This window comes from Oncorhynchus keta, chromosome 13, assembly GCF_023373465.1.
Source record: "Oncorhynchus keta strain PuntledgeMale-10-30-2019 chromosome 13, Oket_V2, whole genome shotgun sequence".
In the NCBI taxonomy this organism is placed as follows: domain Eukaryota; kingdom Metazoa; phylum Chordata; class Actinopteri; order Salmoniformes; family Salmonidae; genus Oncorhynchus; species Oncorhynchus keta.
In genome coordinates, this window is record NC_068433.1 from 27,027,124 (window position 1) to 27,038,689 (window position 11,566).

The 11,566-nt window shown below is 40.3% G+C and overlaps 1 protein-coding gene across 1 annotated transcript in view; it reads right to left on the bottom strand.

Moving 5' to 3' along the window:
• Nucleotides 1-11,544, bottom strand: part of LOC118373207 (T-box transcription factor TBX3-like) — a 31,684-nt gene extending 20,140 nt beyond the window's left edge. Inside the window, exon 1 of the mRNA XM_035759297.2 lies at nt 11,427-11,544. The gene's annotated coding sequence lies outside the window, so the exon portion shown is untranslated. The remainder of the gene's footprint in view (nt 1-11,426) is intronic.
• Nucleotides 11,545-11,566: the final 22 nt, after the last annotated feature.

Below are 11,566 nucleotides of genomic sequence, written 5' to 3' on the forward strand. Positions count from 1 at the left end.
TTTAAGCAATTGCCATTGTCAGATAAGTTTAAGCCACTATAGGCTATTTAAAACAATGATAGAAAAGTATTGTAAATACAACTATGGGCCTACTTTAACACCTGTTGTAGGCCTCCTGTCCTGTTCCAATTTGATAGTGAAACCTGTAACGTTCCCAGGCCTTTGTAGTTGTGTGCTGTTGTGCAGATAAGCAAACATTCAGTTCTGTGCTAAAATGTCAGTGTGTGTATTCGGATGGATCTGATGCATACAAGACACATGCACACAAACCATTCAACCAACCAATTAAAATCCGTTTAGGAAAAATCTTAGGTTTCAAACCGTGGCACTAAAAAGCCTGTAACCTTTACGCACCAGGGTCATCCGCCTAATAAGATCCATAGCCCATAGTGAAGCCACAGGCCTTCACAAATGTTCCTGGCGACCTACTTGGGCCCCTTGGACCTTTGACATAAATCGCAAATTAATTGGTCACTGTATTAAGAATAAGGTGGGATTCCAGTTAATTAGTCGAGAAATGAGGAAGATTGAACTTTAGGCCTATATGATTTGTTCCCTGCCCCTCGTTTGTTAGTAGGGATTTGGGGTGGATCAGCTTTTGTGCGCAACAAATTAGAAGTGAGTAGCTTGGTGCCGATGTACAGTGTCGTTTAGTGAACTGGCGACAGCTCGGATTCATGGGAAAAACTTAAAGGAGACCCGCATTATCAGGACCTCATTATCTCATGTCTGAAACCATCTTTTGGGAACAATCCCTAATCAAGAGTGGCACAGACCTACTTTGCTGAGCACTGGGTGAAATGGGGCTTTTCTCTCTCTCCTCCCTCTCTCTCTCTCTCTCTCTCAATTAAAGGGGCTTCTCTCTCTCTCTCTCTCTCAATTCAAGGGGCTTTATTGGCATGGGAAACATATATTTACATTGCCAAAGCAAGTGAAATGGATAAACAAAAGTGAAATAAACAATAAAACGTGAACAGTAAATATTACACTAACTCAAGTTCCTCTCTCTGCCCATGGTGCAACAATATAAAGACGGTTGCAGTTAGGAGATCAACACTTTTGAGCCAAGCATTAAAAGTAACACAATTGAATGATCATGCTTTATCAGCCTGGTCTCATAGACGTAACATAGTGAATGTAAATCCGGGACACTCAATTACTATGATATGTTACATTTGGTAAGGTTACATGAGACAGAAGGTTACTTATGACAAAAACGAAAGTAGGGGTGCTTCGGGATTATGTGGGTGGATAACGTGAATGTCCAGCAACCTAATGGTTGCGTGTTCAAATCTCATCACAGACAACTTTAGCATTTTAACTACTTACAACTTTTAAAAATCTACTTTGCAACTACTTTGCATGTTACCTAACCCTTCCCATTACCCTAACCTTAACCTAAATACTTACCATAACCTTAAACCTAACCTATCCTAGCTAACGTTAGCCACCTAGCTAATGTTAGTGTTTTCCAACTAGCTAACATTAGCCACAACAAATTGGAATTCAGAACATATCATACGTTTTGCAAATTCGTAACATATTGTATGAATTGCAATTCCTTACATTTGTAAATCGTAACATATCATACAAAATGGATGATGGACATTAATACATACCATACGAAACATAACATCTCATGCTGATTAGAGGGCCCGGATTTACATTTACTATGTTATGTCTACCCCTGAGTCCAGGTTGGCTTTATTCATGTGTCGTGTTTGTGTTTGAGTGCTAGAGTTATCATCAAGGGTGAGATATAATGTAGCAACAACAATGTTATGCCCTAAAGTGGAGCCATTTGCAGATGTTTATTTAACTCTTAGTTTATTTATTTACATATTCACTTATTATATTACTGTGGAGATTGGTCTAATCACCCTTGAATGGGGAGACTAATTTTGTAGATGGTGGTTTAAATAATAGAAAACTATTTTGCAAGTTACCATTTCTCTCCAAATTTCCAAACGAATAGTTGTTGGTCCATAATAAATTCCCGTGGAACTGATTGTGCTTGTTTAGGCTTATATGAACTTTAATAAACTTTGCTCATGGACAATACATTGCTAATAAAATATCCATTGGCTTGCTAATGTCCATGTTATCAAGATAACAACCATAAATATTAGTTTGAAGCAGCTATGCAGTGAATACTCCAACTTAAAAAATCAATAACTCCCAACACGTCTGAAAAATTATGAACTTCCAAGTATGCAGTATCGTGTTGTCCTTCTTGGTACAGGGAAAGAAAGGTGGTTCATTTGATTGGCCATAAATCATTTCGTTACCTTCAGGTGAGTGTCACAGGGAGTGTAAAGTAAAGATTGCCAGAGAGATTTACACCATGTCTCCTCAAATAGACAGCCATATAGCCTATAGAGATGGCCGGTGGAGCCAGGTTGTCTGGGCTCTGCAAGACACCTCCCCTCGAGTCTGGATTAAACGTCACCATAAAAAAGTACTATCAACGCGCGCACTGTAAACCAATGATTATGCTGGGTGCCTGGCGCTCCACTACCATGTTTAAATGCAAGTTATTTAAATGGAGCAGCACAAATCGCAGAGCGCCGGCGACCAGTGTTCTCTCTTCCTTGTACTTGTCGGCCCACCCCACCGCTGACATGTGTGCACTAACCTTCTCTCATTTTGCTGGGCAGCGACCGGCTCGCCCTGCTGCGGTGTAAATAGTAGAGAGTGTTTGATGTTATGGCTATGGGTTTAGGAGTCTCCAGTCTGTTGCGGGTCACTTGTTTCAAAAGAAATCTCTGCGAGACAGAGTAACTTCTTGACAAACCTGTTATTTCTGGGCTTTTAACTTCGCAAAGCAGCTTTCTGATATGAAAAGTAAAAGCCATGTTCAGCTGTTGAATATTCATAAATAATCTAATAACTAAACTCGTATAACTAAACTCGTACGGGACAGTACATCACCGGGGCCAAGCTTCCTGTCATCCAGGACTCCTATACCAGGTGTTGTCAGAGGAAGGCCCTAAAAATGGTCAGACTCCAGCCACGCGTGTCATAGACTGTTCTCTCTGCTACCGCATGGCAAGCGGTACCGGAGCGCCAAGTCTAGGTCCAAGAGGCTCCTGAATAGCTTCTACCCCCAAGCCATAAGACTCCTGAACAGCTAATCAAATGGCTACCCAGACTATTTTCACCCCCCCTACCTACATGTACATATTACCTCAATTACATCGACACCGGTGCCCCCTGTATATAGTTCCGCTATTGTTATTTACTGCTGCTCTTTAATTATTTGTTATTCTTATCTTTTATTTTTAATTGTTTTAGGTATTTTCTTAAAACTGCATTATTGGTTAAGGGATTGTAAGTAAGCATTTCACTGTAAGGTCTACTACACCTGTTGTATTCAGCGCATGTGACAAATACAATTTGATTTGATTTATTTGATTTGTATCTGCATTAACATAAATCTTAACCGGTAGTAACCTAACTGAGAGGAATCAATGCCATTTAATTTAGAATAATTTTGGTTCATCAGACATAGGTCAACACACAGCAACAGTTATTGGGTGACACATTTTCAGCAAAAAAAATGAATTTTGCATCATCTTGAAATGTATCCCGTGAGACTAATACCTCAATCATCCGGGCATAGGTTAGAGCCTAACAGGAGAAGAAATGTATCAGGGTATTTTGGTGGAATCGACAATATAGGCTATCACTGCAGGATGACGAACTAATAGGCTACTCGAGATTACACGTTTCTCTCTAAAAAACGTCGAAAATACATATACATAATATGTATATAAATATATGTCGTAGGCCTATAGGTAGCGTTATAATTTGTAACTCAAAGTCATCTAGCCCAGTCAGCATTTCACTTACGTTTGTCCACAGTTTTACCTATTTAGCCTACTTCATGTCCTCACTGACATAAATGATGAATCCCTGAACATAGGGTCTAGGCTCTGGACTAATATGTATGTAGGCTAGGGATGTTACAACATGTTAGTGCATCCTACCATGACTACAAAATGGTTGTAACGCCTCCCTTACGATTTTTTTTCAGGAGGTAAATGCTCGGTGCAGGGGCGGCTCCCAAATCCTTCAACCTGGTGAAAACAATTAGCGGGATTATAGAGGACGTGGCTTGATCATTAGGTCATTACGCTGCCCTGATGTTAATCCTTAGGGAGATCACTATTTGCTAACACTACACATTTAGTCACAGCCCTCATACACCCACACAGAAGCTTCCTAAGGCTCAACCCTCACACACAAACACAAGCGCCCCAATGCTCAAGTGTTCTGGCTTTTCTTTGAGTATAATGTTTCACTGTAAATTACGTGATCACCATCATTAATTCATAAGAATACATGATTATAATGAATTGAAATTGAAATAATTATTAATCAATACTGTTGTTACAATGCAGTTATAATGGATGTTATTCTAAAGATCAACCTTTTGGGGCCAATCTTATGATTTATGACACTCATGACTTTTGTCTGTAGGCCGACATCATGACTGATGACTCATGACTTTTGTCTGTAGGCCGACATCATGACTGATGACTCATGACTTTTGTCTGTAGGCCTACATCATGACTGATGACTCATGACTTTTGTCTGTAGGCCGACATCATGACTGATGACTCATGACTTTTGTCTGTAGGCCTACATCATGACTGATGACTCATGACTTTTGTCTGTAGGCCGACATCATGACTGATGACTCATGACTTTTGTCTGTCGGTCTACATCATGACTGATGACTCATGACTTTTGTCTGTATGCCTACATCATGACTGATGACTCATGACTTTTGTCTGTATGCCTACATCATGACTGATGACTCATGACTTTTGTCTGTATGCCTACATCATGACTGATGACTCATGACTTTTGTCTGTATGCCTACATCATGACTGGATAAGACGAAAAAATGTTTCCAAATTGCATTTAATATTTTTTATATAGGCTATTCATTAATATTGTTGGGTTTACAAATATTTCTGGGATCACTTAGGGGTGTAGGCCTAGAGTTAAATAAAGTAAAATAAAATTAACAAGTTAACAGAATGCTGATCATGACAATTTACTTAACATGGAATATGAATATTCCACAGTAGTTATTTTACCAATAACACATTGAAATGTCTAAAGACGGTTCATTGGGAAAATACTAGTTTTCTTTCCTTGACATGTTGGAGAGTGTGCAGCAGTTCCAAATGCAGTTGAAGTAACACAACATTATGCCAAATGAAACATTGTGATTACGGCGCATGCTACATGCAGGCAACAACAAGTGTGAAAGTCCCTGATATCTGACAGCAATTATAACCTACCAACAGGTTGCTCTAAAAATAAGGAGGACGATTATTGTACAGTCTTTTGCTTTCAGCGTTTAGTCATCATCACATCTATGAATACCTTAGAGTGGAGTGATATACAGTGAATTCAGAAAGTATTCAGACCGCTTCCCTTTTTCCACATTTTGTTATGTTACATCCTTGTTTAAAAGTCTATTACATTATTGTTTTCCTCTACAATCGTCACACAATACCCCATAATGACAAAGCGAAAACAGGTTTTTAGACATTTTTGCAAATTTATTTTAAAAAACAAAACAGAAATACCTTATTTACATAAGTATTCAGACCCTTTTCTATGGAACTCGAAATTGAGCTCAGGTGCATCCTGTTTACATAGATCCTCCTTGATGTTGTTTCTACAACTTGATTGGAGTCCACCTGTAGTAAATTCAATTGATTGGTCATGATTTATAAATGCACACACCTGTCTAAATAATGTTTCACTGTTGACATTGCCAAAACCAAGCCTTGAGGTCGAATTAATTGTCCATAGAGCCCCGAGACAGGATTGTGTCGAGGCACAGATCTGGGGAAGGGTACCAAAAAGTTCTGCAGCATTGAAGGTCCTCAAGAACACAGTGGCCTTGGTCAGGGAGATGACCAAGACCCAATCATCACTCTGACAGAGCTCCAGAGTACCTCTGTGGAGATGGGAGAACCTTCCAGAAGGACAACCATCTCTGCAGCACTCCACCATTCAGGCCTTTATGGTAGAGTGCCAGGCGGAAGCCACTCCTCAGTAAAAGGCACATGACAGCCTGCTTGGAGTTTGCCAAAAGGAACCTAAAGACTCTCAGACAATGAGAAACAAGATTCTCTGGTCTGTTGAAACTAAGATTGAGCTCTTTGGCCTGAATGCCAAGCGTCACGTCTGGAGGAAACCTTGCACCATCTCTACGGTGACGCATGAGGATGATAGCATCATACTTTGAGAATGTTTTTCAGACTGGGAGACTAGTCAGTATCGAGGGAATGATGAACGGAGCAAAGTACAGAGAGATCCTTGATGAAAACCGGCTCTAGAGCGCTCAGGACCTCAGACTGGGGCGAAGGTTCACCTTCCAACAGGAGAACAACCCTAAGCACACAGCCAAGACAACGCAGGAGTGGCTTTTGGACAAGTCTCTGAATGTCCTTGAGTGGCCCAGCCAGAGGCCGGACTTGAACCCAATCTAACATCTCTGGAGGTCTGGCAGTTGGGAACTTGGGCCGGTGGCTGATGGATCGCTGGTTCAGGTCCCAGTTTTTTGATCTTGTTGGAGATCTGACGACGTGCCCTTGAGCAGGGCGTCGACGTGCCCTTGAGCAGAGTGTTGACCCTGGTTGCTTCTGTGTGTCGCTCTGGATGGGAGGCTGTTAGATGACTAATGTGATGTAGTTGTTGAGCGGCTTCACTACAAGTGTATTGTATGTTTTAAACATTTAATTAAAAGAAAGAAAACGTCTCTGGAGAGACCTGAACATAGCTGTGCAGTGACGCTCCCCATCCAACTTGACAGAGCTTGAGAGGATCTGGAGAGAAGACTGGGAGAAACTCCCCAAATACAGGCGTGACAAGCTTGTGGCGTCATACCCAAGAAGACTTGAGGCTGTAATCATTGCCAAAGGTGCTTCAACGATGTACTGAATAAAGGGTCTGAAAACCTTTGTGAATACTTATGTGATATTGCCGTTTTTAAATAAATACATTTGCAAACATTTCTAAAAAAACTATTTTTGCTTTATAATTATGGGCTATTGTGTGTAGATTGATGAGAAAAAAAGTTACAATTTAATCCATTTTAGAATAAGGCTGTAACTTAACAAAATTGGGAAATAGTCAAGGGGTTTGAATACTTTCTGAATGCACTGCAGGCTCTAGGAAATAGGAAAATCAATGTTTGTTTTTTGTTATAACCTCTTTGGTTTTTACTATGTTTTACGACTTTGAATGGATTAGTGTTTTTAGCTGACCCTTTTATTGATGTCGTTCAATAATATCGTTGACTCATAGACTTTCCCTGCGTGTGTGATAGTGTCATAGTCTGCTTATGCTGTTAAGGTTCCAGTCCAAACCTGTATTCATTGAAGTTATATCCATCCATATGTCAGTCATGTGCATTTGTATTTGTATTTGGTATAAAATCACACTCATGTATGCATCACAGAGCTTTATGTAGTTTGTTTAGTTTAAAAAAAGAGTTAAACATGATCATTTTTCTATGCAGAGCATTCGCAGTGGTCCTGCTATTTCATTCTTATTTTATACACTCTTAAGTGCATGTTTTGACATGCTGAGAAAATTATTGATAGGGTTGGTGATTTAGTAAATCCACAATTATCAGTCATTATTGATAATGGAAAAGTTTTTAGTTGAACATGCATTTTGTGGCACAGCTAATTCATGTAAAGTCAGGTCATGTAAATTCTGGAGACTCCAACATGTATTCTATTTTGAAATGCTGAGAGAATGACTAAAATGATCTAAAAACGTAAGCCATAATTTGATTCACTCTGAGAGGTTTTCATTCATTCATTCATTTCCCCCTTTCCTTTCTCTGCCATAGGGGGATTTGTATACATAACTTGGAAATTACAAAAGGAAGTGTTCCATCTAGGACAGCCCATCAGGGAATACAGACAAGGAGACTGAGAGGGAGCACAAAGAGAGCAGTGATTTCCAAAATGGTTCTGCCGTTGAATGACAATGGCCAGGCCCTTCTGCTGCAGATAAAAACATTCAGAAAAAGGGGAGAAATCAGCCAATTTGATTTGTTGTTGAATCTGACAGGGAGGGACATCAATACTAAATACATTTTGGCTTGTCAGATTTCAAGGCCTTCACGTATTCTATTATGGCCGAAGGCAGAGATAGAGAAAGAGAGCGAGGACATCTTATCAAGAGTGTCCTGCAATCACTGGAGCTCCACTATGGAATCTTAGGTCCAAGACACTGTGAATATATGCACTGCAGCATATCATATTTGTTTCATACAGAAGACATATTTCAAATTTCTTAAGGATGTACTGACAGAGTATATTGCGCTTTAACAAGTGGGAAAGTTTAAAAAAAACTGTGACACGTGTAAAGTTAGAGAACTGATAAAGCAGTTATAGATTATATATGAACTAAATCAGAAACATTTGGAGTCTCTTTTATCCATAAGAGTCACTTACACCCACTTCCTAAATAAGACATGATTGTGTGTGTGTGTGTGTTTGTTATGTCAATACTCCTAATCTTCAGTTCTCCTCATAATGGATGATAGGCCTACATTCTATTTTAATTGGCAAATGAATGCAATAGATTTGATCAGTTAAAGGTTTTGTTTTGTGCGTCCCCTTGAAATGAGTATTTTCTTTCTACAACACAGACATGGTCGGCTTGACAGGCCCTTTTCATTATGTGTATCGCATATTTATTAAGCTTGCTGGGTGATCTGGCCTCATAGGCCTACATTACACCGATATAATAGAAGAGGTTTGCAATGAGATGACCGTAATCTAAACGTATAACATTTACATTTTCTATAATTCATTGATGTCGAAGGTGTTCTTCACATCGATGTTCGTGACATCCTGTCAAAATCTACCCTAACCTATACTTTCCCCTCATCTATCTCGGACGGGAGGATTTCTATAAATAATTCTCCACTGATAGCCAGCACTGATGCCTACACGAACAAATCTCTCAGTTACAGCCATCTTGGGAGAAAGCCAGGTCAAAAGCATACTTACATAATAAACAAATACAGGGTTTGACTTGTCCCGTTTCAGAGAGGAATGTATTTGGAAGCAGGCAGTGAAACGGCATCGCTATAGTAGGTTGTACTATAGTCTTGAGGTCAGGGGTAGGCAGGGGCAGACTGGGACCAGAAATCGACCCTGGCATTTCTAACACACTGGCCCATTTTCTCCTCGAGGTCCCCACACCGGCACATTGTTTACCTTGAGGCCTCCTTGCCTGACGACTCACCCTGAATTGAATTCAGGTGCTCTATTGATCGCTACATACATTCAGTCTGAAACTGCTACGCTAGAAGTTGTTTGTGTGACTTCGAATTGAGGGGTGTTGTACAAAACAAATGAATCAGTGACTGGATCATCTCTAATAAATATAACCAACCAGAGTATCAACGTTGATAACATCATCATGTATGCCGGCTCTGGCCCAACCCATTGGTTTCTGGGACCAATCAGAATAGTCAGAATGTGTTTGCATTCTAGAAATCGTCAGAAAGGGAAGAAAATCCAGAATCTTTGTGGAGAAGAAATGTCAGTTGGCTGGAGCAATGTGGATGGTTAGCCAGGCAAGAGGCCCCCATCATTAGCCAGATAACGATCAAGTTAGACAGGCCCACTAGGCTAAAAATGAACAAGCCCATATGGCATTTGCCTGAAATGCAAGATGGCCTGTCGGCTCCTGGGCGTAAGTTATTCACTTCTTGCATTGAGTAATATTTGAATGTAGCATGTATGTGGGTGGATGGTCTTTCCCATACCATCTTTGCGTAATTGCAATAGTTACTGTACTTAGTTTGTCTGGTTATATCCTGGCTTCTCTGAAATTATTTGTTTTTTATTTTATAGCATTTAGCTGGCAAATTCTGTTACATTTTCAAATATGTGGGACATAGTTTTGTGTATGTAAGGAACAGGGTGTCATATTGAAAATATTAGAAAGAAAAACATTTGGCAACCAAAATCCCCCTTTCATGTGATTGCTGTCATTTTGTGTTATTTTTATGCACACATCTATCAGAAAGATGAACAACATTTGAACTGAACAAAATAATCTTGAATTTGTATCAATGATATCAATGATATCTTAAAACCTTGTGGTTTGTAGCCTTAAGCCTAAACCACTGTATAGAAACTATAATCTCTGGTAAATTTAAGACATTACTTTGTTTTTAATGTATGGGACATGTGGATGTTCTGGTCTGGTGCATCTTAACAGATGTTTCAGTGTTAGAGCGTTACATAAACCACATGGTCAGTGTGACCAGAAATCTGATCCAGACATGATTCTTCTGGCGTGGCCCATGGGGTGAAGTGGCTGGGTGGGTGTGTGCTGTCTGTGTGGATGAGTGGGGTTTACGGACATGGTCGTTTGCCATTTATCTCCTCTGTGTGTCTGCTGTAAGACCAGCTACATGAAATATTCAAGGTCCAGTGAAAATTGATCCTCTGATATGGAGTCAGGTTTTTTTTCTTCTCTATCTCTCTCCGGCCATCTCCCCCCGGAGCCTTCCAGGAGCTGCCAGTAGAAGCTAAAGATATCACAGGATGACCAAGTTCAGGGCCCTCCAGGAGAATTGATCTCTGCTGTGGTTGTGAGCAATGGGATATCAAGGCCCACAGCCACATATTAAAGCCACTCTCTGATTGGATACCGCATAGACATTCTGACCACCAACCCAGAGCGTTCTAGCCTCTTTTCTCCTGATTGAAACATGTAAATAAATACATGTAAACATAGAGACCTTAGGGAAATTTCCACATCCTACCTTTTGGTGATTATTGTTGATAATAATATAAATTGTTTGCCATGTGCAACTGTTTTGAATTTCTAGCAACATATGGCATAGACATATTTACTTTGACAATTCTTTATACCTACATTTTGTCATCTTTATAGCTCTCTTTTGTCAAATGTTTGTAAACTTCTTAGGTATAATTTGTTTCATATAGATTTTTTATTTACAGTTACTGTATATTATTGTGATATTTGATTTTTTCCTTCTTGTCCACTTCTGACACGATACACAACACAGCATCTGACCCAAAGGCTCAGAGCCACAGGCCGTCATGCAAGTATGTATATACACACACACACACACACACACACACACACACACACGCACGCACGCACGCACGCACGCACGCACGCACGCACGCACGCACGCACGCACGCACGCACGTACACACACACACACACACACACACACACACACACACACACACACACACACACACACACACACACACACACACACACACACACACACACACACACACACACACACACACACACACACACAATCAACACACAGGCACACACATTGTATCAGCAAACCACCCGAATACCATTGTGTCACCTACCCAGAGCGCAGTTGTTAGGTGCTCCCCTAAATGTCTGCAGCACTTCACCTCACCTTCTGAATGTGCGAGGCACTGCACCCTGACTAAATGAAAACCAATCTGAGGAAACCAGGAACAATCATAGGCAGGCTCCAGCGGGC